Below are 13,238 nucleotides of genomic sequence, written 5' to 3' on the forward strand. Positions count from 1 at the left end.
ATTTCTTCTGCCAAAGAAATTAGCCTGCTGCATTTTAATTTCACTGATGCAAATCCTCAGGACATGAGCAGAATATGGCCAGATTCTTTGTCAGAATGTCACCTGGAAGGCTTCTAGCCCAGTTGTTAATAAAGTCCCATTCATGCCAGAAACCTCGTGAGCCGGGCTCCACTGTCTTTATTGCTGTCAGCAGTACTGTCTTCAAGGCTTCTATTAAAATGGACTGCTAAGCTCTGCTTACAACATTCCATAGCTCCCGAAAAACAGCATTAACAGCTTCTTCATAGCAACAACCCCAGTTTCCTGTATCCGTTTCTGTATTAGTTTCTTTGCTGCTGCTATGCTAAAACACACTGACAAAAGCAACGTAAGAGAAGAAAGGGTTTGTTTTAGCTTATGGTTCTAGAGGGATAGAATCTATTGTGGTAGGAAAGGCATAGCATGGAAGCAGAAGCAGGAAGTTGGCTAATCATATTTTTTATCCACACACAGGACGAAGAGAGAAAACAAAAAGTAGGACTGAAGTTTCCATAACCTTCCCAAACAATGTCACCACATGGGAGCTAAGTGTTCAAATATATGAGCCTGTTGGGGACATTTCTTATTTAAACCACAGAGTTTTTGACAAGGTGTATGCTGTTTCAAATGTCTGTTCTTGCTGATTTTCTGTAAGGTTTTTCATTTTTCTTTATTTGTCACTTATGAAAATTCAACCAGAGGGACCACCTCGTTAGTGAAACATCACTGATCCTGTGAGTAGAACAGAACATCCCTTGGCATTTATCTCTTGTACAGTGTTGTTGGTTTTTTTTTTTTTCTCAAGCCAATTGAAACCAATCTCCAGTAAGGGTTAGATGTTTTCATATTTTCAGACCCATCACTATGAGGAGTACCCTTTTAATTTTCAGTATGTGTGACTTCAGATAAGATCATGGAGTCAAGTTGAAAGAAAAGATAAAGTGATACAGAATGTACCTCATTTATTAATAGAAGAAAATTTTTAAGATTTTAAAATTAGCATGTGTTTTGTATGTGTGTGTGTGTTTGTGTGTCTGTATATATATGTGAGCACACATATAAGTATGTGATATGGAGGTCAGAGATCAGTGATGGGTGGTTTTCACATGTTATTTTTCTGGACTTACTCTCTTCACTGAGCCTGGAGCTCATCAGTCTGGCTAGCCTGGCTGGCCTGTTGGCTCTAGAGCACTGCCTGTCTTCATTGCTGGTTACTTGGCTTGCGAAAACTCACCAAAACACCCAGCCTTTCCATGGTGCTGGGAATCTGAACTCAGGTCCACGCTTGTGCAGCAAGCTCTTGTCCCACCCACCCATCTCCCTAATCCCGATTTAAGATTATTTTACATGTATTTTTTAGTTCATACATAAACCATACGATTATATTAATGGTGTTGGTTATTTAAATGTATCCTTTTTACTGATGTGTGAAACATAAAACTGTCCTTATTCGTGGGGCATCATGTGATTTTTCCCTTCTGTGTGTTTGCACATGTACATGTATGTATGTGAAGCTCAGAGTACACTCTCAGCTGTTGTTCCTAAGTTACTGTTTACCTTGGTTTTTGAGATAGAATCTCATTGGCCTGAAACTTGCCACATAACCTCGGCTGTCTAGCTGGGAAGCTTCAGGGATCCACTTGTCTTTACCTCCCTCGTAGGTGGTGATGTTAATGCATGTATATGTTCATTGTACAATGTTTTCTTTTTTTCTTTTATAAAGATAAATATGTTCCCTCAAACATTTACCATTTTTTTTTTATGGCAAAAACAATTCCTCCAGGACAGCCAGGGCTACACAGAAAACTGTACTTAAAAAGCTGTCTTAAAAAACAAACAGACAAACAAAAAAGAAAAACAAACAAAGCCCCCACAACAAACAAAAAAACATATTTTTTTACTTAGTTCTTTGAATTATATACTATACCATTTTACAGTAATAACCACTGTACAACAGACCAACAGAATTTCTTATTTCTAAGGTGATAGCTATTGGTCATCCCTTCCCATCTCTCCCTGCCCCTAGTTTCCCCAGCCTCCAGTAAGGACTATTTCATTGTTAACAGCTACAACGCCAACTTTGGTATCCCAGTGAGATTATGCAGTGCTCATCTTTCAGTTAATAGCGTATTTCAATTAATGCAATTATCTTCCATTCCCTCCATGTTGTCAAAAATGACAGGAGTTCGATCTGTTTTATGGCTGAATATACTCCATTGGTGTGTATACCACATTATCTTTACCCACTCATCAGTTGATGGGCACTTCAGTTGTTTCCATTTCTTGGCTATTATGAATAGTGCTACAATGAACATTGGAGTGCAGATGTCTCTTTGATGTACTGATTTCATTTCCTTTGGATATATACCCAGAAATGGAATTTCTGGATCATATAGTAGTTCTATTTTAATTCTTGAGGAATCTCCATACTGTTTTCCATAATGGAAGCAGTAATTTGCATTCCCAACCACAGTGTACAAGGGTTCCCTTTCTTCCACATCCTCATCAGCACTTGCTGTCTTTTGTCTTTTTGATAGTAGCCATTCTTTTTGAAGTGAGATGATATCTCATTGTGGTTTTGATTGGCATTTCCCTGTTTATTAGTGATGCTGAACACTTTTTTCATATACTTGGCCATTTGTGTGGAATAAAGAATAGCAATTGTGGAATAAATGGGGTGGGTGAAAAAGCAGAGAACACTGTGGGCATGAAAATAGGAGAGAAGGTAGTTGTCCAGATGGTTAGTGTTTTGAATAAAGCTGATTGAATGTCAGTCCTGGGAACCACAGATAGAATTAAGTAGCCCAGGCTCCTAAACTGACCTGATAGAATGATCATCTCTGGAGCTTGACTGTTTTTGTGATTTGGAGAAATGTTAATGAAGTGTTAGTGCTTAGGGCTGGGAATAGAGTTGGTATGGTTAGTTTCCTAGCATGCAAACTTCACTGTAAGTGGTAAAGCTAAAGCCATTAGGGCCACACTCTTAAGAAGTCCCTGCCTGTAAAGTCCTCACTGTTTGGTGGTAATTTTGAGGTAGAGTAGAAACAGCATTAGCAGTGGCCTAAATATGAACACTAGGCATGATGTTGGGCTCTTTGCCATTGCAAAATTATCTTATTCTGGAACTCCCATTTCTCCCTGTTGTTTGGCTTTACCTGGGGCAGGGTGTAGAGGGTGTAGAGGCTACTGCTCGCAGCAGCTTTGTGTGAGCGTACAACGTTCTGTTTGCTGCAGATCACCATAAGAGATCCACCCTAAAACAATCCAGTCAAAAGTTCTCAGCATCTTTATATATTTCTGTTATACCTTTAATTTTTTTATTTAATTTCTTTCCCACTGGCAGCAGTGACATGGGAATTGCATTATTCAACCAATTAAAACATCTAAGAATCTTTGTGTGCTTGCAGGGATCTAGTGAGTCCCTCATGGTTTCCATGGCCTAAGTGTCCCTTCTTCTGCTTTAGATCTGTCCATACTAATGGAAATGTAACTGGAACTGGTCTGATGATAAAACCAAGACCCTTGAGACGGGATCACATAGGAGGAAACCTTGCTTCCAAATGAAGACGCCACATTCAGAATTTCTGCTATTCAAAGGTATTGAGGTACAGTTTTACTTGACTTGCTGGTAATGATTGTAAAATATTGACTTCTGTTGTAGGTTTTATAACTTCAAATGTTCTTATATGTTAGAGTGTTTAGCTCTTAAAGAATAGTTCACTACTCCTACATCCTACCTCACTCCACTTCCCCCCAAAAAATCAGCAAAGGAAAAAAAATCTCCATTTTGGAATATACATATGTTTCTTGTAATTAACAAAGTATGCCAATGATAAGAAATAGATTGAAGATTAAGTCTCAGCAAACTAGTGCTAAAGTAGACATTACCTGACAGCCCTGTGCACACCTGCATTCCAGTACTTAGGGATGGAGATATGGGAAACATCATGAGTTTGAGGCCAGCCTAGACACACAGTGAGACCCTGTTTCCACAGAACAAAACTAAAAAGAGAGTCAATTTAATGGTTATTGGATTATGTCGTGATTTTTTTATATCAACAACTAGATCCAACATCCTAACAGCCTTTAGTCTCATTCTGTGGTTCAGTTAGAAACTTTTTTAGTTTTTCTTAAACCAACTGTTAAGGATTTTCAAGACACCAGAAGTGTCACTGTTATTGCTGCGGGACCTTTGGATCTGGTGGGCTAGTTTCACTTGGAAGAGAAAGACAGGCTATATAATGAGAGAGTCAAGTGACTCTTCTAAAACATGGGTGGATCCCCACTTTAAAGAATACATAAGACAACTAAAACCAAAAGGGAAATATAATACCAGAGTAAACAAGCACAACAGTAGTTATCTAGTTTTGTTTAAAAAACATACAAATTATAAACACTGGAGAATATTTATGTGTTTTATTTAAAAAAACAAATATTTGGTTTTTTGCTAAATCTTTCTATATAGATAGAAAGAATGTATTTTGGGAGAAGCAAAGTTGATTAATTTCTAGGTAATTTTTTACAGAAATTTAGAAAATAGCATTTTCTTAGAAAATAAAGGTTAAAAAACTGAGAACAATGTATCACCTATTAGTAAGATTAATTCTATGTTTTTGTTTTATTAGGAAAATAGGAAAGTAGTATTTTAAAAAGAATAAGAATTCATGCTGTGATAATCCTAAACTTGCCTTAGTTATAAAAGATTTTTCTCCTAGTAGAGGATGGTGCAATCGATCATTTTCTTTAATTTTTTTATTTTATGTGCATTAGTGTGAAAGTGTCCAGTCCCTTGGAAATGGAGTTACAGACAGCTGTGAACTGCCATGTGGGTGTTGGGAATTGAACGTGGGTCCTTTGGAAGAGCAGGCAGTGCTCTTAACCACTGAGCCATCTCTCCAGCCCCTCAATCATTTTCTTAAAGAAAAGTTAGCTCATATTAGGTAGAAGTATGTTGTTGCCTTAGTAACAAGTTTTAATATGTCACTGACTAGTAGGCAGATACATTGTATATTTCCAAGGTTATTGTGTATCTATCATTTTAAATAAATAAATATATGATTTGTCTTATAATTAGAACAATCTTAATTTATTTTAGATATGACATTTCTTTTTAACTTTACTTAATATCATTTGAATGCCCGAGCTTTGCACAAAACAAAACAAAAAAGAGTTTTTAGATTTGTTGAATGATGTAAATTACTCCAGAACTTTATTATAAATGATGTTGAAGACATAGGTTACTCAGAATATTTACTCCTGGGACCGTAAGACTAAATACAACATCTGAGACCAATTATGTATAACCATAAGAATCATAGTTTATATTCCCTTTCTAAGAAATACAGTTAAATTCTATCTTGAGAACTTACAATTAGACAAGATTTGGGTTTAGGAAATTATGATCATTTGACTTTGTTTGCTAATTGGTTGTGGATGCTATGATTCTACTTCTAAAAGTTCTGTGTAGTTTAAGATAGGTTGCTTAAATTCTTGATGACAATCAGGCTGAGAAAGAAATTAGGGAAACAAAACTCTTCACAATAGCCACAAATAACATAAAATATATTGGTATAACTCTAACCAAGCAAGGGAAAGACCATCATGACAAAAATTTCAAGTCTCTGTAGAATGAAATTGAAGAAGATATCAGAAGATAGAATGATCTCCTATGCTCATGGATCGGTAGGATTAACATAGTAAAAATGGCTATCTTACCAAAAGCAATCTACAGATTCAATGCAATTCCCATCAAATTACCAACACAATTCTTTACAGACCTTGAAAGAAAAATTCTCAACTTCATATGGAATAACAAGGAACCCAGAATTGCTAAAACAGTTCTCTACAGTAAAAGATCGTCTGGAGGTATGTCCATCCCTGATCTCAAGCTGTACTATAGAGCAACAGTAATAAAAACTGCATGGTACTGGCATAGAAACAGACTGGTGGATCAATGGAATCAGATAGAAGACCCAAAAATAAACCCACATACTTATGAACACCTGGTTTTTTACAAAGATGCCAAAACCATACAATGGAAAAAAGATAGCATCTTCAACAAATGGTGCTGGTCTAACTGGATGTCTGCATGTAGAAAAATGCCAATAGATCCATACCTATCACCCTGCACAAAACTAAAGTCCAAGTGGATCAAAGACCTCAATATAAAACCAGACACACTAAACCTGTTAGAAGAAAAAGTGGGGAAGAGCCTTAAACTCATTGGCACAGGAGACAACTTCCTGAACAAAACACCAACAGCACAGGCTCTAAGAGCAACAATCAATAAATGGGACCTCGTGAAACTGAAAAGCTTCTGTAAAGCAAAGGACACTGTTGTCAAAACAAAATGACTACCTACAGAATGGGAAAGGATCTTCACCAATCCTGTATCTGACAGAGGGCTAATATCCAATATATATAAAGAACTAAAGAAGTTAAACAGCAACAAATCAAATAATCCAATTAAAAATGGAGTACAGAGCTAAACAGAGAATTTTCAATAGAGGAATATCGAATGGCAGAGAAACACTTAAAAAAAATGTTCAACGTTCTTAGTCATCAGGGAAATGCAAATCAAAAAGACCCTGAGATTTCACCTTACACCCATCAGAATGGCTAAGATGAATAACTCAATGACAACACATGCTGGAGAGATTGTGGAGAAAGGGGAACCCTCCTCCACTACTGGTGGGAATGTAAACTTGTACAACCACTTTGGAAATCATTGTGGCGCTATCTCAGACAATTAGGAATATTGCTTCCTCAAGATCCAGCTATACCACTCCTAGGCATATATCCAAAAGATGCTCAAGTATAGGACAAGGACATCTACTCAACCATGTTTGTAGCAGCTTTATTTATAATAGCCAGAAGCTAGAAATAGCCCAGATGCCTCTAAGTTGAGGAATGGATACAGACATTGTGGTACATCTACACAATGGAATATTACTCAGAGATAAAAAACAAGGAAATCATGAAATTTGTAGGTAAATGGTGGGAACTGGAAAAGATCATCCTGAGTGAGGTATCCCAGAAGCAGAAAGACACACAGGTTATATACTCACTTGTAAGTGGATATTAGACATATAATATAGGATAAAAATACTAAAATTTGTACACCTAAGGAAACTAATCAGGAAGGAGGACTCTGGCTAAGATGCTCAATCCCCATTCAGAAAGGCAAAGAGGATGGACATCGGAGAAGGGAGAAAACAGGGAACAGGACAGGAGCCTACCACAAAGGGCCTCTGAAAGGCTCTGCCCTGCAGGGTATCGAGTCAGATGCTGAGACTCATAGCCAAACTTTGGGCAGAGTGTAGGGAATCTTATGAAAGATGTGGGAGGTTGTAAGACCTGGAGAGGATAGGAGCTCCACAAGGACAGCAACAGATCCAAAAAGTCTGGGCACAAGGGTCTTTTCTGAAACTGATACTCCAGCCAAGGACCACTCATGGAGATGGCCTGGAACCCCTGCACGGAGGTACCCTATGGCAGTTCATTGTCCAAGTGGCTTTCATAGTAATGGAGACAGGGACTGTCTCTGACATGAACTCAGTGGCTGGCTCTTTGATCACCTCCCCCTGAGGGGGGGAGCAGCCTTACCAGGCCACAGAAGAAGACAATGCAGCCACTCCTGATGAGACCTGATAGTCTAGGATCAGAGGGAAGGGGAGGAGTCCCTTTCCAGTGGACTGGGAGAGGGACACGGGTAGGGAAGAAGGAGAGTGGGATTGGGAGGGGAGGACGGAGGGAGGCACAGGGGGGATACAAAGTGAATAAACTATAATTAATAAAAATAAAAATAATTAAATAACAAACAAACAAACCCAAAAAAATGTACTGGAGTATGTGTTCTTTATTACAGTGTACATAGATACCAGGTTAACTTTTAAAGTTACTTTGTCTGGACTGAGGAAACTGTTGGAAACAACTTTACGTAAAGTGTTTGAGGGAAGGTCTAGGCCGGTGCTGCGTTGTTGCTGCGATCTGCAGGGAAGGACACAGGCATCCGAGGTTCTTTCGTGACACTCTGGGAAACTGAATCCATCTTGATTAGCTTATTTTTAATAATTACCATTTAGACTTGTGATAAAAATGAAATGTGTGCATAAAACAATATAAATGTGTTTTGGAGTGATATTAATGAATATTATTACTAAAACTAGAATGCCCTGCTACTAAAGTATCTAGAAGTTTTTTTTTTTTTTCCATAGGAAAAAAAAACTCTCAGTACACACTACGAATGAGAAGCTTGTAAAACCAGTTTTGAAGTTAATGATAAATATTATGCTTGGAGAGAAAGACATTTGGCAAAAATGTCTTATCAAAGGCATACCATCTGGAAAAGCAATTACTGTCATATGCATGCTAGTGGGTATTCTGTTTTTCGGTAGAAAGAGGGCTCTGGTATTCAGAGAACACACCAACACTTCATTTAGGTGTTGCTGGCTAGCAGTGAAGATACAAACAAGAAAGCTCCTGTTTGTATCTTGTTTTGATTAGATGATTTATTTTAAAACCACTTAGAGCCCAGAGTAGCTGCATTTGTTCCTTCAGCTCAAAGCACAACCAACTACAGAAAGACTACTACAGGAAAGGGTGTCTTGGATTGTTGAGTTTAAGAGATTGCACCATATCAGTTCATATCCTGCTATTTTCCAGGGACAGAATTAGTAATCAATAATGTATTTTCAGTCGTGATTCAGCATTGAAAAGAGTAAAAATTTTGGCTGTAAGCAGTGTCCCACCTCTTTTCAGAAATTGTAAAGAAATAAATGGTCAGCAACTGTAGAATTATGCTTTACCACAGTATTGTCTGCTGTTTACACAGGGGAAAGTGTTTATGTGTTTGTGAATTTATATTTTGGTAAAATCAGATAAATATTTACTTACAAGTGATAATTTTATTTCTGTTATTTAATATTTCAAATACTCTCAACTTAGAGCTTCATTAATGTCACAAGTTTTGATATTAAAGATGAGGTAGACAGACTTTGTAAAAGTTTTATTTATACCACAGAACACTCAGTTTCTAAGAGTTTAATTATTGCCTTATCTTTGATTATTTTACTAAGTTATGAAAACAAGGGAATTAAAAATTTCCTAGAGCCAGTGTCAGTAGGAAAATCAACTTACCTGAGCCTTTGAGAGAGAGAGCTAAGGCATTCTGGGAGGAGAGTTCGTAGCTGAAGAGGTGGTGGCAACAAGAGGCTACTTGAGCTTCTCACTAGTTAGTCTGCTCAGATCAGTGAGTATCTGCCCTGTGTCCCCAGAGCTTGCTGTGCAGCCAGCCAGCTGAAACTCAGAAACTCAAGCTCTAAGTCCTGTGTGAAACTCTAACTCACTGTCAGAGGATGATAGAGGAAGATATTCAATATCTTATTTTGGCCTCCATGTACATGGGCACGCATACAAACACATTTGTGTGCATGTACCACACACATACAAGAGAGAGCCTGCCTCACAAAATATGGTGGAGAATTATTGAGGAAGACACCCAACTTTCTTTACCTTCTGGACTCTGTGCACACACACATAGGCATATATCCACACAAACACAAATAAACACTTAAAAAAATAAGTCAGAGAGAACTCAAATAACTTAATAATTGTACTATAAGACCTTAGAAAAAGAACAAGGCAAAATCCAAATTAGTAGACAGAAACAAATAATAAAAACCAGGTGAAATTAATGAAATGGAGACTAAAAGAACAAGAATCAACAAATCAAAGAATTTGAAAAAAAATGACACGAATAACAAACCTATAGTTAAATTAACCAGAGAGAAGGCACAGACTGATAAAATTAGAAATAAAAAGGGGGCTGTTAGGACATATTTGACTGAAACCCAGAGTCCAATTAGAGACTTTGTTGAAAACCTGTATTCAAAAAAAAAAGAAGCAAACAAATAGAAAACCTGGAAAATCTCAACATGTATGACTTGCTAAAATTAAATCAAGGAACATATCCACACAACTTGTTAACAAATCTATAACAAGCAGCAAAATGAAGTAGTAATAAAGGAATCTCTCAACAAAGAAAGGTGCGGGACCACGTGTTCCCTGCAGAGTTCTACCAAACCTTTAAAGAAAAGCTAAGCCAGTTGTCCTCAAATGGTTCCATAAAATACTGAGGGAAGAAACAGGACCAAACTTATTACATGATGCCAGAATTATCCTGATACCAAACAGGACAGGGAAACTAACAACAGAAAGAGAGAACTGTAGAACAATTTTACTGAGTGTAGGCACAAAAACTCTCAATAAAATACTTACAAATTGCTTCACATCAAGATCATATACCATAACCAAGTTGACTTTACTTAAGGGATGCAGTAATGAATATGCTTCAGCATATACAACTCAGCAAGTATAACAACAACAACAAAAATAAAAACAAACAAAACAAATAGATTTAAGGACAGTAGTCACAAGGAGTCCTCAGTAGATGAAGAACAGGTATTTAAGAAAATTTAACATTCCTGTTAAAAATCCTGAAGAAACTAGGAAAAGAAGAACTGTATCTCAGCTTAATGAAGGATATTTATGACAGCCCTTATACCAATGTTATACTAAATGTAGAGAAAACCAGAAGCCTTTCCTGTAATGCCGGGAATGAGACAAGGGTGCTTCTCTACATCCTTATCTAATATAATGTATTGACAGTCTTAGCTAGAGCAATAAGTCAACCCAAAGAAGTAAAAGATACAAGTAAAAAAGTACAAGTACAAATGGCCAAATCAATATATAAATAAAAAGAAAGAAGTCAAACTTTCCCCTTTTGTAAACAGTATAATCCTATACATAAAAGACTGCAAAAACATTACTATAGAATTCTTAGATCTGGCCAGGTGTGGTGGACTTGCCTTTGAGAGGCAGAGGCAAACAGGTCTCTGAATTTGAGGCCAGCCTGATCTACAGAGAGAGTTCCAGGACAGCCAGTGCTATACACACACACAGAGGGAGAGAGAGAGACATACACACACACAGAGAGAGAGAGCTCTTAGATTTGATAAACACTTTTAGTTAATTATCAGGATACAAAAACAATATTGACAAAAGAAAATCAGTAGCCTGTATACCAATAAATAAAAGTCATGCCAAGGAAGAAGACAGAAGAACAGTCCTATTCACAGAAGACTGGGTTGTGAGGTGGGGCAGAAGGGAAAGGGAGAAATTAAAGAAGATACTAGATGATCCAGAGACTTCCCAAATTCTTGGATTAGCAGAATTAATATTGTGAAAATGGCTGTATTGTTCAAAATGATATGAGTCAGCACAATAAAAATTCCAATGATACTCATCCCAGTAGAAAAAAAAGCTATCCTAAGATTCATATGGCAGTGCAGACGAGCATCAATAGCTAAATCAATCCTCTGCTAAAGGAGCAGTTTTGGAAGGTATTACAATATCTAATCTCAAATTATACCACAGAACCATCATAGCAAAAACAGCATGGTAATGGCATGAAACCAGACATATAGACCAGTGTAATAACATAAGACCTCCAGGAATAAATTCTCACAGCTACAACCAAAGGTTCTTAGACCATACACTGGAGAAAGCTAGCCTCTTAAACAGAATCTGATATATCCATATGTAAAATAATGAAACCATATCCCTATCTTTGGCCCTGTATAATAATCAGCTCAACATGGATATAAGGCTTTAATTAAAATCTTGAAGCTGAAATTGGTAGGGGAAAATATTTGAAGACTCAGGCATAGGCAAAGACTTTCCAAATAGAACTCTCAAGGAGTTCACAATATAATAGCAAGAATGGACAAATGAGACTTGATTAGAATAAAACAGAAACACCTACTCCGCAGCAGAGCCTTGTGAGGACTCGGCCTATAGAACAGGAAAGAAAAATTCCAGCTTTACATCTGATGGAGATTAGGATCTGGAAAGCCTAAAGAACTCAAAATAGTAAAGGAAATAATCTAATTAACAAATGTGTGAATGAAATGAACAGAAATTTCTCAAAAGAAGTACAAATGGCCAAATCAATATATAAGAAAATGTTCACCACATTGAACCACCAAGAGAATGCAAATCAACATTATATTGAAGATTCATTCTTAACCCAGTCAGGATGACTGTCAATCAAGAAAACAAATAAATACTGATGAAAATGTGGGGAGCAGAGCTTATGGAAGGAGGCGGGTTGGTAGGGATATAAATTTTTGGTGCAGCCTCCATGGAAATCAGTAGGGAAGTTGCTCAAAAGAGTCAAATTGTGGGTTGAAGTTTTGGGGCTTGGGTTGGTGTTTCCCTGCCTCTGCTAGGAGACTAGTCTAGTTAGAGGGTGTCTTTTTCAGTCTCTATGGCCTCTGTTACTTGGAGTCTGTGCTTGAGAACTCCTCATATCTTCCCAGGAGCCTACCCTGACTTAGGTCTCCAGCTTGTCACAGAGGTAACACCACCCTCAGTTTCTCTTTTCCCTACAGACCTTCTGTCCTCTCACCCTCACTCTCTCCCCAGGTCTAACCTTCACCCTCTTAAGACTCTACCCCCTCGCTTACTTTGTTCTCTCTCTTCAGCCACTATCTCTGTCTAATGTATCGCCCCTTCTAAGTGAGATTTAGGCATCCTTCCTTGGATCCTCTATGTTACTTATCTTCTTTGGGTCTGTGCCTCATAGTATATTTATCCTGTACTATATGGCTAAAATCCACTGAAAAGTGAGTGCATACCATGTTTGTCTTTCTGGTTACCTCACTCGGGATGGTCTTTTGTAGTTTCATCCATTTGCCTGTAAATTTCGTGATTTCTTTGTTTTTAATAGCCGAGTAGTATTCCACTGTGTAAATGTGCCACAGTTTCTTTATCCATTCTTCAGTTGAGGGACATCTAGGTTGTTTCCAGATTCTAGCTATTGTGAATAAAGCTGCTATGAACAGTGTTGAGCAAGTGTCCTTGTTGAATGGTGGAACATCTTTGGGGTATATTCCCAAGAGATGTATAGCTGGGTCTTGAGGTAAAGCTATTCCCAATTTTCTGAGAAGGCTCCAGAATGATTTCCAAAGTGGTTGTCCAAGTTTATACTCCCACCAGCAATGGAGGAGGGTTCCCCTTTCCACACCCTCTCCTGCATGTGCTGTTGCTTGAGATTTTGATCATTGCCATTCTGGCCAGTGTGAGATGGAATCTCAGAGTCGTTTGGATTTGCATTTCCCTGGTGACTAAGAGAGTTGAGCATTTCTTTTTTTTTTTTT

General features: G+C 37.6%; 1 protein-coding gene across 7 annotated transcripts in view; it reads left to right on the top strand.

The window, feature by feature from the left end:
* Ncoa1 (nuclear receptor coactivator 1) overlaps positions 1-13,238 on the top strand; it is a 228,032-nt gene that overhangs the window by 60,758 nt on the left and 154,036 nt on the right. For all 7 annotated transcript variants that reach the window (XM_055626162.1, XM_055626146.1, XM_055626187.1 and 4 more), the window contains exon 2: positions 3,483-3,615. The gene's annotated coding sequence lies outside the window, so the exon portion shown is untranslated. The remainder of the gene's footprint in view (positions 1-3,482; positions 3,616-13,238) is intronic.

This window comes from Psammomys obesus, unplaced genomic scaffold (assembly GCF_907164565.1).
Source record: "Psammomys obesus unplaced genomic scaffold, mPsaObe1.curated_primary_1811, whole genome shotgun sequence".
NCBI classification, from domain to species: domain Eukaryota; kingdom Metazoa; phylum Chordata; class Mammalia; order Rodentia; family Muridae; genus Psammomys; species Psammomys obesus.